The sequence below is a fragment of the Peromyscus californicus genome, unplaced genomic scaffold (assembly GCF_007827085.1).
Source record: "Peromyscus californicus insignis strain IS unplaced genomic scaffold, ASM782708v3 Scaffold_4__1_contigs__length_199733344, whole genome shotgun sequence".
NCBI lineage: Eukaryota > Metazoa > Chordata > Mammalia > Rodentia > Cricetidae > Peromyscus > Peromyscus californicus.
In genome coordinates, this window is record NW_026294562.1 from 198,956,311 (window position 1) to 198,973,605 (window position 17,295).

Below are 17,295 nucleotides of genomic sequence, written 5' to 3' on the forward strand. Positions count from 1 at the left end.
TGGCTTACTACATACCGAGGTCGTTGTATATTCTGTGATGTAATCTTTGTTCCAAGAGTCACAGCAGAGAAATTGAGGCTCAGAGAGAATGTCATATACTCTCTGATGTCATATGCATATTCAGATTGGAGGTGGTGTTCTAGTTTGATACTTACTACTCAAATAGCCCCCACTTATGCTCTCATAGCATTTATTCCATTACCCTTTCTCTCCTCCCCTTTCCCTGTGCACCCCTAAGATCTTTTATACCCTCTCCTACCTCCAAGAACTTCTGGATTTCTCCGTGACACTGAATATAACAGAGTCTTGGTTTCTTTTTCTGTAAAATGGGCATTATATCACTTCCCTAGGATATTTCTGGAGGATGCTAAATCAGAAATTGGACCCAGATCAATGTCATTTATAAATTAATACACTGGATTATGCTATTTTTACCTCAGGACCCATTTTCCCTAGTCATGTGATCTCCACATTTTATAGCACATGAAGAGTTCTGGGGTTCCACGCTCACAGAAACATAAAACAGAAGTTCTTTAATCTGAATCTTAACAAATGTAACAGAGCTTTAGATGATTTAGGGATGCAGAATCAAGAGCACTGGCTGGTCTTCTAGAGGTCTTGATTCAGTTCCCAGCATCCACATGGTGGCTCACAACCATCTGTAATTCCAGGTCCAGGGAATCCAATGACCCCTTCTGGCTTCTGGAGGCACTGTACTCAGGTACACATGCACACACAAACACACACACACACACACACACACACACACACACACACACACACACACATATATATATATATATAATACTTTTTTTAATAGCTACTTTGGATCTCATAGGGTGATATGCAAAATTGTTAGATAAGAAATCAAGAGCTGCTGGGACTGTGCCTCATTTGGTAGGGGATTAGTTAGCATGGGTGAAGCCTTGAGTTTGATCCCTAGCACCTCGTGAACTGGGCAAGGTAGTGTACATTTGTTATCCCAACACTCTCTGGGGAGTAGAGGCAGGAGGATCAGTAACTAAAAGTCTTTGGATATACTGAGAGTCTGAGGCCAACCTGGCTATAAGATACCTGTCTCAGAGAAGAAAGGAAGGAAGGAAGGAAGGAAGGAAGGAAGGAAGGAAGGAAGGAAGGAAGGAAGGAAGGAAGGAAGGAAGGAAGGAAGGGGAAGGGAAGGGAGGGAGGGAGGGAGGGAGGGAGGGAGGGAGGGAGGGAGGGAGGGAGAAAAAGAGAGAAACAGAGAGGGGGGAAAAACTTTCTTTTCTGATGAATAAAAAAGGAAATAAAAAAGCAGACATAAATGTTCCTAGGTATGGTGGAGGAGGTTTATTGTAGATAGAAGAGAGATCATAGCAGATCCCCCCCCAGAGGCAGGGACATCTCAGAGAGTCCAGAATGAACACGACCCTGAGCCATACCATGTGAGAAGAGGAGGAAGAGGAGAGGGGAGAGCAAGGAGACCAAGGAGGGTAAAAGGTAGACAAAAAGGGTCAGATAACCAAAATGGCAGGATTATATAGGAAAGAGTAGCCCTGTTTCTGGACTGGAGAAGTCTAGGGTAGGGGGCAGGTATGCCAACCATACACTGTAACAAGTAGGCACTGAGGGATGCTGGGAGAACCTAGAGGCCAGGTTCACTTTGATATGTTATATAGGCACCTCAGTTGGCCATTTGTCCTGGGTTTGGGACCTAGCATCCTAGCCTTCTTGTTGACAATAACAGATCAGGGGTGGTGTGATCTTTTTATGATTTACTTCCTGCTGACACCGAAGCATCTTTGTTGGGGACCCAAGAAAGCTAGAATCCTGGACAAGGCTAGGAAGAAAGAGAGAAGGGAATGCAGGCTGTTTCATTTGCTGTCCAGGCTCTGTGGAACCATCCGGGGCCAGGGAAGTCCAGGCCACATTGGAGCAGTCAGTATGGTGGACCACCTGGGGCTAGCTGCTTTGGAGCCCTCTAGGATGTAGCTCACCTTTTTGGAAATTCCATCAGAAGAACCTAGGGCTGGTGAGTTTGGAGCAGTTTGCAGTCTTTAGTTGATTGGGAATCTGCTGGGACAGATATAGATTAGAGACCGAAGGTCAAGTTGACATTTGAATTTCAGAAATAATCAAACAGTAGACAAATTAGCAGAAAAAAAGACAATCACCTTTGTTCCAGGCATACCCAAGGAGGCATCCTGAGAATGAAAAGTGAGTATCCTATAAGATTTAGAATTGTATATGCCCTTCCTTATAGCAAAATGGAAGTGAAGGCTGTAGGCCATTTAGAGGAAGAGAAAATGACTTTCACAGGACATGAGGATTCCTGAAGGGTAGACAGTGTTGAGGAAGAACACTTACCTAATCTTCAGTGTGGCTCTCATCCCTCACTCTCTTCTCTGATGATAGTTTAATTTTCCTTGGTTGATGAAATAACAGAGGAGTTTGTGTATAATTGTATTCCTTTCTGGTAGAGTCTGTCTTTAGGCAGACAAGGGAAGCTGGAATAAAAGCCCTACCTACTCTGTTACACTGACACTGTGTGCAATCCAAAGTGATGGTTTTGTGTTATTTTTCAAATCTCAACCATAGAGAAGAAATGATGGCAACACTATTTCCCTTTTTCTGTCTCAATGGAAATGTCATTGTTGTGACTTTGGACCACTGTCCTATGGGTAACTAAAGCATTGCCACAAATGAGGCCTCTAGGTCTCTGACCTAGCATCTTCTGCTTGGTCCTTCCCATGCACCCCTTTTAAGGATCCATTGTCTATGCTGCAAACTCTCTGGCTAGTCCCTAAAACATTCCAAGATTCCCACTGAGCAATCTCCTCTAGTAGCCCTGGGAAGAACGGCCTCCTTACCCCACACTCTAGAAGTGAGAATGATGAGTCCAGGAACTGAGGCTGTCCACATACATAAACATAGTGACTAGATCCTGTGGTCAAAGGTGGATAAAGACAAGAGTTGGGGTATGAAGGTGGCTGGCCCAAGGCAACCAGTCTTGGAATCCAGTGTGACCCAGAACCCAGGCTCTTGTCAGTTTCCACTGGGATGACTCTTCTGATAAGAGCTGATTTAGTAAAGGAAGAAAGAGTTCTGTCTCTGCTCCCACCCCAGGACATTCATCAGCCTCCCAATGACTGCTGGTTTAGCTTAATGCTATAGTTCCAATATGAAATGTCTCCACTTGTCTCCTAGATAGTGATGCTAATTTGGAAGGCTGTCAACATTTAGGAGATAGGGGCTTGTTTTAGCATGAGTCTTAAAAGTTCTTATTAATAAAATCAAATCCAGAGCCAGGTATTAGGGTGAATGCTGGAAGATCAGAGAAGCAGAACAAGCCACAGCTACCTCACCTCACCAGTTCTCAGCTGATCCTGTTTCCTCAGACTGGAAGCTTCTGTGTCCTCAATCCCAATGACTCTCAGCTGAACTGCTCCTCGAAAGCCTGAAGCTTAACCAGCTAAAAGCTTCTTGTTTCTGGTCTTCACACCTTATATATCTTTCTGTTTTTGCCATCATTCCCTGGGATTAAAGGCTCACTTCTTGGGATTAAAGGCGTGAGTCACCATGCCTGGCTGTTTCCAATGTGGCCTTGAACTCACAGAGATCCAGAGGGATTTCTACCTCTGGAATGCTAGGATTAAAGGTGTGAGTGCCACCATTTTCTAGCCTTTGTATCTAGTGGCTATTCTGTCTCTGACCCCAGATAAGTTTATTAGGGTACACAATATTTTGGGGAACATGATACCACCACAGGCATGTGATAGTGTTGACTGCCAACTTCAAAGAATATGTATTACTTAAGAGATAAACCTCCACACATTCCTGTGAGAGATTATTCAGATTAGGTCAGCCTCTGGCCATGCCTGTAGGGGCTAGGTCAACTGAGGTGGGAAGATCTTGCTATTGTGAGCTACACAATTGAACAGCATTCATCACCCTCTGCCTCCCTACTGTATTGCAATGTGACTAGCTGCTTCAAGCTCGTGCTACTGTGAGTTCCCTCCATGATGGATGGTACTTTGCAACTATGAACCAAGATAAAAAAAAAAAAAACTTTCCTTCATTAAATTGCTTTTTCAGAGTATTTCATCACAGCCACAGAAAATAGCTTATGTAGCCCTAGCAAGTGGAGATATGTCACCAGGGCAAGATTTTGCAGGTTATACACCGACCCTGCTCCCCCCATGCCTTCCTTGTCTGCCATAATACAGTCAGACTCTACCACTTGGCTGCCATGAACTGAGCTGCTCTGACCGGCTTTCCCCACTGTGACAGACTGAAACCTTTGAAAACTGTGAGCCAAAGTAAATCTTTCCTCCCTTGAGTTTGTTTTGTCTGGTATTGTGGTCACAGGAAGGCAAAAGCAATGACCGCAAACAAATAACATCACTTCATAACCTCCGTTGCTGTAGGGAGACTCTTGCTTGCTTAAGGGTTATGCCATGAGGGATGACTTGAAATAATCTCATTTTATAGATGATGAAAGAGAGGTTCTGGGGAATGAGCCTTTCAAATAACAAATGCAAGCAACTATGATACAACCAGGGTTTGTGGGAATCCTAAGCAACAAGGTAATGGTCCATTGGGAAGAGGGAGCCCTGCAGACAGACAATAAGTCTAATTTCATTTCTGTTGCTGTGAAAGACACCCAGACAAAAACTATTTTGAGGGGAAAAAGGGTATGTTTGGCTTACAAATTCAGGTCACAGGCTATCACTTAGGGAATTCATGGTAAGAACTTGAAGGCAAGCATGCTACAACCTTAACCACACAGCATTACCTACAACTAAGAAGCTCACTTGACCACTATAGTGTGACAGGAACCACAAGGATGCTGCTAGCAGGCAGGTTCATGTTCAGCTAGCTTTCTTGTACAGCCTAGAATCACATGCCCAGGGAATGGTAACTCCCCTAGTAGGATGCCTGGGGCCAATGTGGTGAAAGCAGAGAATTAGCTACTGCAGACCATCCTCTGACCTTCACCTGTGCGCCCTGGCAAGCATGCACAAATCCCCAGTATATATACAAAATTTTACAAGCAAAGAGTAAAAATAATTTCAAAAGGAACCAGGGTTTCTTTTCTTTCCAATATCAAGGCCCTCTTCCTTCAGGCCAGAAGTCCAGACCCTAACCCTCCTCCCACAGACACGGAGGTCCAAGTTCTAGTCCTCCTCCCTCACACCCAGAGATCCAGGCCCCATCTCTCCTCCCTCAGACTCAAGTGTCCAGGTCCCAGCCTCCTCCCTGAGGTCATGGGTCCAGACCTTGTCCCTTCTTCCCTCACACACAGAGGTACAGGCTCAGTCTCCTACATAGAAAAAGACCTAATTCGCAACACCTGCTTGGTCACCTGGCCCAACTAGCCCACATCCTGTCTGGCTGGGTTACTAGTTTTCCTGGGCCTTCGTTGTTCTTTTCTATGGCAACCAAGATCCCTCCTCTCTTGCTTGTCTGAGCAGAAACAGAGAGGTCTGATGAAATTCCCTGTTCTCTTTCTTTCCCTTGTCTGTTCTCTTTCCTCCGAAAATTCCTAGAGAATGAATGTCTAGGCACAGGAGCCTCTGTCTGGGCCAGCTACCTTCCAGAGGCAAGCAGCCAAACTCCCTCCATTGGGTTTTTTCCTAGGACTCTTTCCTGAAGGTCTAGGTGTTTCCTGGAATCTTGAGTGTGGGGGAGGAATGGCTCAGTGAGGCCCCATTGGCAGCCTAAGGATCTAAGCCCTCCCCCGTTCCTGGAAGTCAGACTGCTTGCATGTCCGGGATCTGTGCCCATCAGGGGACTCCTTGCCTCAGGTCCCACTTCTCCAGAAGGGAGTAACACACCCTGCCCAACTGAGTGGTAGCCACAGAGCTGTGGAGTGTGGGCCTCCCAGCTGCTGGGCCCCCTCCTCCTCCTGTCCCTTTCCCCCTTCCTTCCTCTCTGCTGTCATCCCTCCTCCCCCATCCTGTCTCTCCCTTCTCTTCTGCCTCCCAGGGAAATCCCAGTGTGTGAGGAATTGACTCTGCTACAGGAGTACAAGGAGTACAGCCCAGGAGAGGTGGTGCAGCAGGCCAATGAAAGACAAGAGAGAGCAGAGGGAAGCGGTGGGGGGTTGGGGCATGGGGGGAGAGAGAGAGAGAGAGAGAGAGAGAGAGAGAGAGAGAGAGAGAGAGAGAGAGAGAGAGAGGAGAGAGAAAGAGGAGAGAGAGAATATGTATGAGAATAAAGACAGCGGCAGATCAATAGACAAACACAAGTCAGAAAGGGCAGGCATTAGGGAAACCCACACACCCTTTATTTCCTTAATCTAGCACTTCCTAGGCCACATGAAGAGGCAAGCTGGAGAGTAAACTGGGCTACAGGGTGAGTTCAAGGCTAGTCTGGGCTGCACAGAGAGACAATGTCAGATGGGAAGGGGCGGTGGGCAGAGAGAAAAAAAGAAAGTGAAGAGAGAGAAAGAGGATGGAAGGAAGGATTGAAGGAAGAGAGGGAGACAGAATGATTACTTAAGGGTTAGAAGTTTAGAGAGGCACAAACTTTACCCTTCCTCTTTTGTTTCCCCTCTCCCCCATTCTTACTTTTCATCCTGACTAAACTCAATCATTCAACACCTGTTGATCCCAGGAACTGGCCTAGGCTCTAAGAGCAGACATATGTGTAGAATGGATAAGGACCACTGTCTATGGAGAGCTTACATTCTAACAAGAGAGGCCCTCATGACACCAAAGAAGATGCTCAGCAATTGAGTCTATACATTATATAGAAAGCTGATCAATGCTGTGGGGGGAAAGGGAAAACAGAGAATCAGGGTCTATGGTCCATAATGGTGAAAAAAGTGTGAGAGTTGAATGACTCAACCCATGACAGCAGGAGCTCAAGAGATGGTTTGTTCACATTTTGGTGGATCAGTAGAGGGTGGATCAGAAAGAGAGACCTGGCTTCTAACACTCAAAGCCCTTCACCTACCCACTGTCTGCTAATTCTGAGTAGACAAGGAGTTCAATATGAGGTGTCCTGGTTTCTTTTGTGTGGTAAAACACTGATCAGAAGCAATATGGGAGAGGAAAGGATTCATTTGGCTTATAATTTCAAGTCACCATTGATCATTAACAGAACTCAAGTAGGAGCATAAGGAAGAAACCATGAGAGAATGCTGCTTGAAGCTGTAGTCTACAGCCTGGGGTCACGCGCCTTGACGTGGCTGGGCCCTCCTACATCATCAGTCAAGAGCCTGTCAGACATGGCCACAGGCTAATATGACCTAGAAGCTCCCCTCTCAAATACCTGTAGGCTGCGTAAAGTTGACACGCTAAGCAAACTAGGATGTGAGGTTAACTGGGGGAAAAGGTATGTCTCCCTGTGGTCAGAACTTCTTTGTGGTTAAACATCCTGGAAGCAGCTAGATTGTTCTGTTATATCAGAAACTAAGTCACCTAGAAATTCTCTAACACGTGTACAGTATCCAAGGGTCTACACACTCAAAACACACTTAAATTACCTGATGTGATATATATCACTAGAATGCTGGATGTTATTGGTTTGTTTCTTTGCTTTTTTTTTTTTTTTTTTTTTTTTTGGACTGTTCTAGAGGATCATGGAATGAAATACCTTAAAAAGGAAACACAGTCCACCACAATTCGAGAAAGAGAAAAGGGTTACTTAATTCCATGAATATGTCACACACCTCATAAATATTCCTTACAATTTCTTTAAAATCTGCAACATAGGACCCTCTGAACTACTCCTCCTCCTTCAGGTAGTCCAGTTCAGTCTCCCTCTATAGTTTGTTTATTTGCTGCTTTGTTTAGCTTTGCAAAATAAACCTTTGCTCTAACTATGTCACTTGACTGAGCAGTTGTCAAGAACTGAGAGATATCCCCTCCCCGCCCCCAAACTATCACACTCCATGACAGCTCCTCAACCTTTAAAACAGCGCCACTAGCTGGTTACCAACTGTACAAACACATGGTCCTGGGAGTGATTCTGCCCTCCATCTCTCCTTTGTCTCTCAAGTATCTGGATTTCTTCAAAGTATTTCCTTTCCAAGCCAGAACACTTCATAGAGTGAGCAACCACCACCTAGCTCAACAGACACATTTAAGAAAATGCCGATTTCTCCAAGTTAACTTTTCAGTGGTCATTTACCCTCCTTAATTCTCCAGGAAGGAAGTTCAAACATCTCTTACAGTAACCTGGGGCTGTAGTTCAGTTGGGGTGCTTGCTTAGCACGCACAAAACTCTGGATTCCCTCCCCTGCACTGCACAAGTCAGTCATGGTATCATATGTCTGCAGTCCTAGCACTTGAGAAGTGCAGGCATGAGGATCCGTAACTCAATGTCATTCTCAGCTATACAGAAAGTTAGAACCTAACCTGGGTTCAGAGATGTTAGGTTTAAACCCAGGACAATGGGCTGAGGTGCCTACTTAACATATCAAAGCAGACCTGGCTGCCAGGTTCTCCCAGCTTCCCTCAGCACCTACCTGTTGCAGGACCCTCCTGGCTGGCATACCCCTCCTCCCCCCCACTAAACTTTGCAGCCCAGAGGCTGGTCTGCCCTTCCCCCAGCTGCCCTTCTCTATATAATCTGTTTTGGTTACCTGGTCATTTTGTCTACTCTCTTTTGGGCCTCTCTTTTGCTACACCTTGTTCCTCTTTCTCCCCCTTCTCCCTTCCCCTCCCCTCTCTCCTTACGTGGCTCAGGGTCATATCCACTCTGGACTCTCCCAGATGTCCTTGCCTCTGACTATGTCTGTTTCCCTTTTATCCACAACAGACTTTCTCCTCCACCATACCTAGGGGTAGTCATGTTCCTTTCTTATTTCTTTTTTTTCATTCATGAGAGACCCTCCCTCAAAACACCAACAAAATCCCCCCCTCAGTTATTCAAGGACCATATTTTTCTTTTTTTTTTCTTTTTTTTTATTTATTTATTATGTAGACAGCATTCTGTCTGCATGTCTGCCTGCAGGTCAGAAGAGGGCGCCAGATCTCATTACAGATGGTTGTGAGCCACCATGTGGTTGCTGGGATTGAACTCAGGACCTCTGGAAGAACAGTCAGTGCTCTTAACCGCTGAGCCATCTCTCCAGCCCCTTTTTTTGTTTTTTGAGACAGGGTTTCTCTGTGTACCTTTGCAACTTCCCTGGAACTCACTCTGTAGCCCAGGCTGGCCTCAAACTCACAGAGAACTGTCTGGCTGAGATTAAAGGCGTGCGCCACCACCGCCCAGCCTCAAGGATCATATTTTTCAAGACCCTTATTGAATGCCTGAAACTATACATAGCACCCAGTTCTACACACAAACTAAGAACCTTGCACTGAATGATTTCTTTTTAGTACACCCGAGTTGCCGTTGTTGTGTGATCTTAGCCAAAAAGAGAAATGGTCAAAGGTGAACTTTTAAGTAAAATAAGAACATTGGAATTCAAATACAATATATGGCAATACTGAATCCTATAAATAAATGACTAAGTTACTAAGGGGCTGGTCACATATGCAGCATGCATATCCTGGGCCAAAGGAAGATTCACATCCAGGACAAGACAAACAGGAGAGCATTAGATTTCATTGTGCTGCTTAGGAATAACACACAATTGAACCCAGCAGGTTTTATATATATATATTTTTCTTATATTATGTTATAATATAGTATAATATATTATGCTCATTATATAGTTATATGATATATAATACTTATTATATTTATTAAAATATATATTTATAATATATTATAAACATAAATTCATTATACACATATTTAACAATGATAATTAAAGAAAAAGAGGTCATGAATTTGAGGTGGACTATGGCAACATTAGAGGGAGGAGAGGGAGGCCAGAATGATGCTATTATTTTATAATTTAAAAAAATTATTGTTTTCTTGTGTGGCTTGTTGGCCTGGAGAGATGGCTCAGTGGTTAAGAACACTGGGTGCTCTCACAGAGGACCTGGATTTGATTCCTAGACAGGCAGACAGTCAAGTCACCTATGCATACAAAATAATAAAATAAAAATAGGTTTTTAAAATTACAAATTGTTTATTCCCAGGATTTTTCCATTTGGTATTTTTGGACTTTGATTGATGAAGCTAACTGCAACCTCATAAAGAGAAACCAGATAAGGGGGGGGGCCTATGTTATTTGAGAACAGTGTTTGACAAAATGGGCAGGGAGTGGGGCAGCCAGAGTAGCATGGATGAGCTTTGATGAAGGGTTCCATTCATTTGAGGCTGTGTCTGAGCCACCTCTCAGTCCCCACTCCTCAAAGGATTATATCCAGCAGCTCTGCCATACTCACTCACACTTCCTTGGTGTCCCACCAGTTCCAAACCTTCAACTCTTTCAAAGCTCATGTTCAGCCAACAACCCCTAGCCTGAAGGAAATTCTGGAATCTCTGACATAGCCACCCACTGAGTTACCTGACCAAGAATCCCTTGTCTCTCTACCTACTTAGTAGATCACATAGACCTAGAGCTGATCCTTTATCTCCACAGCTCCCAGTTCTCTTGTAGTTCTCTAGTTAGTTAGCCCTTGAGTCTGGCATTCAAAACTCTGTATATTGCACATGCTATAATAGCTTGATTTTGTCATAAAGAAATGATGTCGTATCCTTGACTTTACTAATATACAATTTAAACCTTTTTCAAAGTTTTATTACATTTATTTTAGGAGCTGAATGCCATGATTTGCACATGGAGGTCAGAGGACAAGTTGCAGAAGTCTGTTCTCTCCTCCCACCATGTGGGTTCTGAAGAATGAACTCAGGTTTTCAGACATAGTAGCAAATGTCTTTATGCACTGAATTATCCCATCTGTCCCTACTTGTTTATTTTGAGACAGGCTCTGATATAGCCCATGACAGCCTCAAATTTCCTTTGTAGTCTAAGATGGCCATGAACTTCTGAGCTTCCTGCCTCTACTTCCCAAGTGCTGACATTGCAAACATACAACACCATGCCCAGGGTGTGTTATGTATCAAACACACAGTCTAAATGCAATCACTCCGCAACTGAGCTACATCCTCATCCTGAATATATAATTTTGCATTTCAATCTAAAAGTCATTTTTAAAGATTTATTATGTATAAAGTATTTGGCTTGCATATATGGCTGTGCATCATGTATATGCAGTGCCCACAGAGATTCAGAAGAGGGCATAGATCCACTGTACCGGGAGTCACAGGCAATTGTGAGCTACCATGGGAGTGCTGGAAACTGAACCCAGGTCCTTTGCAAAAGTATCAAGTACTTGCCGGGCGGTGGTGGCGCACGCCTTTAATCCCAGCACTCGGGAGGCAGAGCCAGGCGGATCTCTGTGAGTTCGAGGCCAGCCTGGGCTACCAAGTGAGTTCCATGAAAAGGCGCAAAGCTACACAGAGAAACCCTGTCTCGAAAAACCAAAAAAAAAAAAAGTATCAAGTACTCTTACCACTGAGTCATCTCTACAGCCATCCATACCCCCACTTTATAAAAGATTTATTTTATTTTTATGTGTATGTTGCATGTGTACAGGTGTCCACAGAGGCCAGAAGAAGCCACCAGATACGCTAGAGCTGGAGTTACAGGTGGTTGTAAGCCACCGGACCTGAGTCCTGGGGCCCCAACCCAGGTCCTCTGCAAGAGCATCAAGCACTCTTAACTACTGAGTCATCTGTCCATCCCCCAAAACTATTTTTAGAGCAATCTTACCTTCATGTACCTCATTACTTCTCAACTACTTCGTGCTTCCACAGCACCACTCAGTCAGCGTGTGATTTGTAAACTGGCCACACCATGTCTTTCCTTGGGTACCTTTTCTCTCCTTTACTTTCCACTCCACTATGTCCTCATCAGTTAGGACCACCTTCTCCAGGAAGCCCTTCCTGCCTTTCAGTTGGGTGGAACTATTACTCCATCAGTGCCCAGTCCTCTATTTACACAGCTGTCTTCTCAGAGACAGGGCCCCCTGCTGAGTCATTTGTGTGTGCCTGCCATCACTTAGTCTAGGGTCCCACCCATCAGCAGCTCAAGAGGTGTCCCTGTAATGAATATATGTTTTTCCTCTGTTTCTTCTCCATTTATGACTACCACCCCTACCTTTCCCCGTCTTCTCATCTTGAAGTTAAATGACAGCCCCCATCTGGAGAAGAAAGGACACTGTGGACTAGGCAGGAACCAGTTATAAGCTACCATTAGAGGGGAGGGAACTGGGAAAGAGTGCTCAGCTTCATCTGTCTTTGTCATCTTGTCTTTGATACATTCTGTCCTGATCATCTGTGCTTGCACTGAATTATGGGAAACTAGACCTCTGTGTCTGAGGGACGAGGGTTAGGCCTGTACTCCTTTTCTGAGAGAGGAAAGCTGATTTCCAGACTCCTGAGTCTAAAGGAGAGTACACTGGACTTCTGGGTCTGAGGGGGAAGTGCTTTGGCTTGGACACCTGGGTCTAACGGAGGAAGGCTGGGGTCTGGGGTCTGGGGTCCAAGGAAGGGGAGCTAGGGTCCGTACCCCTGGATCTAACAAGGGACTGAGGCCTGGACACCTGGGTCTAAAGGAGGAGTCTGGGCTGTGGCCAGGTCTCTAGTGTCCTGGCAGAGAAAACTCCCAGGGTTTGAAATCCTGGTCTTTCTCTCATGCACACTCTGGTTTTAGAAACATCTGGTTTTATACAGCTGCTCCACCCAGTCAGGGCGGTGTTCAGGCTAGTCAAATGCCCAGCTCCTTGGGTGGAGCTTGGGTTATCCCTTTCTAGCCACAGGAACTCCTCATATCCCCTGCTCTGGGCTTGACTCCATCAATGGATCCATCATCCTGACACAGCCAGACACTAAGCATCAGAGGCTCCCGGCAATAGCGTCAGACACAGCTTTCCCTGCCCTGATGGGTGGGTGGTGCCCAGGTTCCCACCACCAGGGACCTTCTCAGTGGCCAGGCTCAAACAAAGATTCAACCTGGCACTGCCCCTACACCGTGTCTAGCGAGGTTCCCACACCCTGGATGTGAGAACCTGGCTCTGTTCAGGAGGAGTCCCGAATGGCTAGGAGAGATGACGAAGCCGCAGGAGAAAGGAAAAACAGAGAGACATAAAAAGTCAGAGGGGGAGAGGAGAGTGAGAGAGTCTCACAAAGAGACAGGCAGGTAGGCAGATGTTAGTTAAAGACATAGAGGGACAGAGGAATAGATAGATGATAGATCCAGAGATGGCAGGTCAGCAGAAGATGATAGATGACAGACAGATAGGTGAGAGGTGGTAATTAGAAATAGACATGAGAGAGGGAGACGTGGAGGAGGATTGGAAGAAATGGGAATACAGATGGGTAGACAAACAGAGTCAGGGGGTCAAGCACAATGAGAGAGCACGAGAACAAGGGAGACAAAGAGAAAGAAAGAATATAATTGTCAGCATCTACCACACAGAAGGATGTAGGAACAGACAGTTACTGGACACTACCCACCATAAGTTCACAGTGAGAGGAACTTTGAGAAAGATAGTCTTAGAGCTAACAACAACAAAAACCCTTATAAAAAGAATATAAAATAGTGGCAGGGATCACTGGCCTTCTGGCCCCAAGGAGCTGGGGTACACACACCCTGGGACCCCATCTCTTCCCAGCTATGTTCTGACCCAGTCTCAGGGATGTGTATCAGAACACTGAGCTGAGGCCATTCCCTGAAGTCACTGAAATCCTTCAGAAGACAGATCCCAGTATTCCAGTCCTTAGCCCCAGCCAGATCTTGACATGGACACATGTATGTACACACACACACCCCACAGACACACAATAGACAGACACCAGCCCAGCAAAAAGCAGGCAATTCTGGCTGTAGCTCCAGGCTGCTGTGAAAACACATGCCAGCAACACAGTCACACCCACAGACATGCTCGTGTGTGCACTTTATCTATCTGCCAGTTGCTGATATATGTTCCTGCAGGACCCATTGTAGAGAGTCTGGGGAGATGATGAGTAAGTGAGGAAGAAGTAAGAAGCGAGGGGGGGGGGGAGTGAGTCAGAGTGGGTGATAGAAAGTAATACGACAAATGGGGCGAGATGGAGACAGAAATACAGACAAAACACAAGAGAAGCAGCTGAGGGAGATGCGAAAGACAGAAATGGGGGAAAGTTGGAAAGAAATATACAGACGGAACAAATGAAAGGTAAAGTGAACTTAACGCAAGAGAAAAGGGGAGAAAGAGAAAAGAGAGAGGAAGGGCTGGAAGAAAAGGGGGAGTGAAGGACCAGCTTGAGGGGCTGTGAAGGGAGGTCCTATCTGGCGAGGGGGATGGGGGCAATGTCGGGAATCGAAGAGGGTGGAGTCATGGGATTGTGTGACCTCAGAGCCCCTGGACAGGCTAGTTCTCTGACGTCAGCTCTCCTCCACCCCCGCATTTGCTGGTCTTCAAATGGCCCCCCTCCAGCTAGCTCCAGACACACACGGATTGCAGAGCAAGCCGGAGAGGAGAGAATCCAGCAGGACCCACAGCCATGAGACATGTATGTACGTGTGTGCGTGTGTGCGTGTGTGCGTGTGTGTGTGTGTGTGTGTGTGTGTGTGTGTGTGTGTGTGTGTGTGTATTTTCTGCTGCCATAAAGGGTAATTACTACCATATGTGAGACCATGTGTATTGGGGACTATTGAGAAGGAGTTCGTGTACGTGTGTATCTACTTGTGACAGCAACTGTATGTGTTCAGTGAGCTTGTAAGGTGGAGTGAGTTTCCTTCTCTATGTTCATTGCTATATGGTTTGTCATCCATACATGTCTGTGATTCTATAAATGTGTGTTGGTATTCCCAAAGAAGACTTTGCATGTAAATGATGTATGCATTTCGGTTTCACTTTTATGGGTTCAGAATCTACTTAGCTGAACTACATGCATTCACCAATATTCAACCTCTCTTGACCTGTAAAAAGAGCAATTTCATATGGCTGGGGTCTATTTGAACCAGCGGTTCTCAACTTGTGGGTCATGACCACTTTTATCAATTTGTAACAATGAAGATACATCCTGCCTATCAGATATTTACATTACTATTCATAACAGTAGCAAACTAAGTTATAAAGTAGCAACTAAAATAATTTTATGTTTGGGAGTCACCACAACATGAGGAACTGAATTAAAGGATGGCAGCATTAGGAAGGTTGAGAACCACTGATTTTAACTGTTGACTATTTCTTCTGAAACCTTCTACTTCTGTTCCTTTATCCCAGTCCCTTGGTGGCTGTCTGTGTGGCTATTGGCATATTTTTTATCATCTTGATATTGTTTCTTCCTGACACTGAGGGCTTGTGTCCTCAGGTCCCCTGCATGACCATCAGTGGGAGGTCACAGGACGCCATGCTCAGCCTGAGACAGGGTATATGAGGTCGTCTTGTGGAACATGGGTGTTTTCAGTCTGTGTGGTTCTTAATGTTGCGAGTACAGCTGTAGGTGGAGGTGTCCATAACTTCCTCATAATCTGAGCCACCCCAGGAGCCCAGGCAGAGCTGTATTTGAGGCAAAAAGACAGTAATGAAGGGGTCTGAAAGAAAGAATAATTGTTACTGAGTACTTAAAAGTTCTTTCTCAAATTTGGTACCATGTACTCGAGGTCCCAAATACTTTGGAGTCTGAGACTGGAGGATGCTTGAGTCTAGGAATTTGAGGCCAGTCTGGGCAACACAGGGAAACCCTGCATGTTCTTTTAAAATCCCCCAAATCCCTAACTCACCTCTACTGTTCAGAAACATAACGTGAATTACCACATAATTTTTAAATCCTCTTTTAAAAGTAAAGTGGGTCCTACAAGATGGCTCTGGGGGTAAAGGTGCTTGCACTAAGCCTAATAATCTGAGTTTGGTCTCTGAGACCCAAATACTGGGAAGAAAGAACCTAGTCCCATAACTATCCCCCAACCTACACACACACACACACACACACACACACACACACACACACACACACACACACACACACACACACACACATACACTGGGGCAAATGCTCTGTGACATGCATATGCCCACACACAAAATAAACAAATAAGTGTAATTTTTAAATGAAATTAATTTTGGTAATTTATTTGCTTTGACCCACTGTGTGAGAAGACTGTAAACTTTTCTACCAGACACCAAACAGTAAACACTTGAGGACTAGAAGACATTGCGTTCTCTGCCAGAACTACTCAGTCTTGGTATGCTACAGCAGACTCAGCATAGATAATGGGTGCAATGTGAAGAACACTGGGGTTTGAACTGTAAGTAACTTTCATGCTCCACAAAATATTTTTGTTTCACTTTCAGCTTAAAACAATTTGCAAATGTGAAAAGATATTGGTTTGCAAGTAGAAGTGAAATCTGTGTACTGACCACTACTGTACATTTAAAAATATGGTTCTTTGGGGCTGGCAACCTGGCTCAAAGAGCAAAGGTGCTTGCTGCTAAGCTTGATTACCTGAGTTTGCTCCCCAACAGGGTGGAAGGAGAGAATTAACTCCTAAAAGTTGCCCTGACTGCCACACACACGCACCATGGCATGTGTGCATGCACATACGCACAAATAAAAAATAACTAAACAAACAAACAAACAAATATTTTGAAACGTGATTGTTTTAGGGACTTGGGATGTAGCTCAGCTGGTAGAGTGCTTGCTCAGCACACACAAAGCCTAGGTTCAATCCCCTGCACCAAATAAACTGAATGTGGTAGCCTACCTCTGTCATGTTATCACTCAGAAGGCAGAGGAAGAAGGATCAGAAATTCAGTGTCATTCTCAGCCATGTAGTGAAGCTAAAACCAGCCCAGGCTTCATGCAACCCTGTCTGGAAAACAAAATGATCATTTCAGTGTTACCAATACAAAAATATTAATGAGATCTTTTGTTTTTTCACCCACCCCTGACTAAATCTATAAGATGGCTTATCTTTTTGTAAAATTTATAGTTAAAAAGAGTCATGCATCACATTTGTTTGAAACATATTTAAAAGTTTTTCTATAATTGAATGGGACTAAATGGAATATTTATTTTAATTTACATATTTAAATTGTGCATTTATAGTTGTGTGTGTGTGTGTGTGTGTGCATTCATATGTAAAAAGTGCTGGGAACTGAATCCAGGGCCTCCTGTGTCTTTGGCAAATGTTCCACCACTTATACTCACCATCTTTTTTTTCTTTTTTTTAACATTTGTGTGTGTGTGTGTGTGTGTGTGTGTGTGTGTGTGTGTGTGTGTGTGTGCCTATGTGCTTGCTCAATCAAATGTGGAGGTCAGAGGACAACTTCCCAGAGTCTGTTCTCTCCTTCCTCCAGGTGAGTTTCGGCGATCAAACTGGGGTCCTCAAGCTTGGTAGCAAGTACCTTTACCTAC

General features: G+C 44.8%; 1 protein-coding gene across 8 annotated transcripts in view; it reads right to left on the reverse strand.

The window, feature by feature from the left end:
• Spaca6 (sperm acrosome associated 6) overlaps window positions 1–17,295 on the reverse strand; it is a 76,704-nt gene that overhangs the window by 20,286 nt on the left and 39,123 nt on the right. For 2 of the 8 annotated variants that reach the window (XR_008212962.1, XR_008212961.1), the window contains exon 9: window positions 16,643–16,750. The gene's annotated coding sequence lies outside the window, so the exon portion shown is untranslated. Of the gene's footprint in view, window positions 1–1,314; window positions 16,751–17,295 lie in introns of those variants that run through there. The other 6 variants (XR_008212959.1, XR_008212957.1, XR_008212956.1 and 3 more) reach the window with 6 other exon arrangements.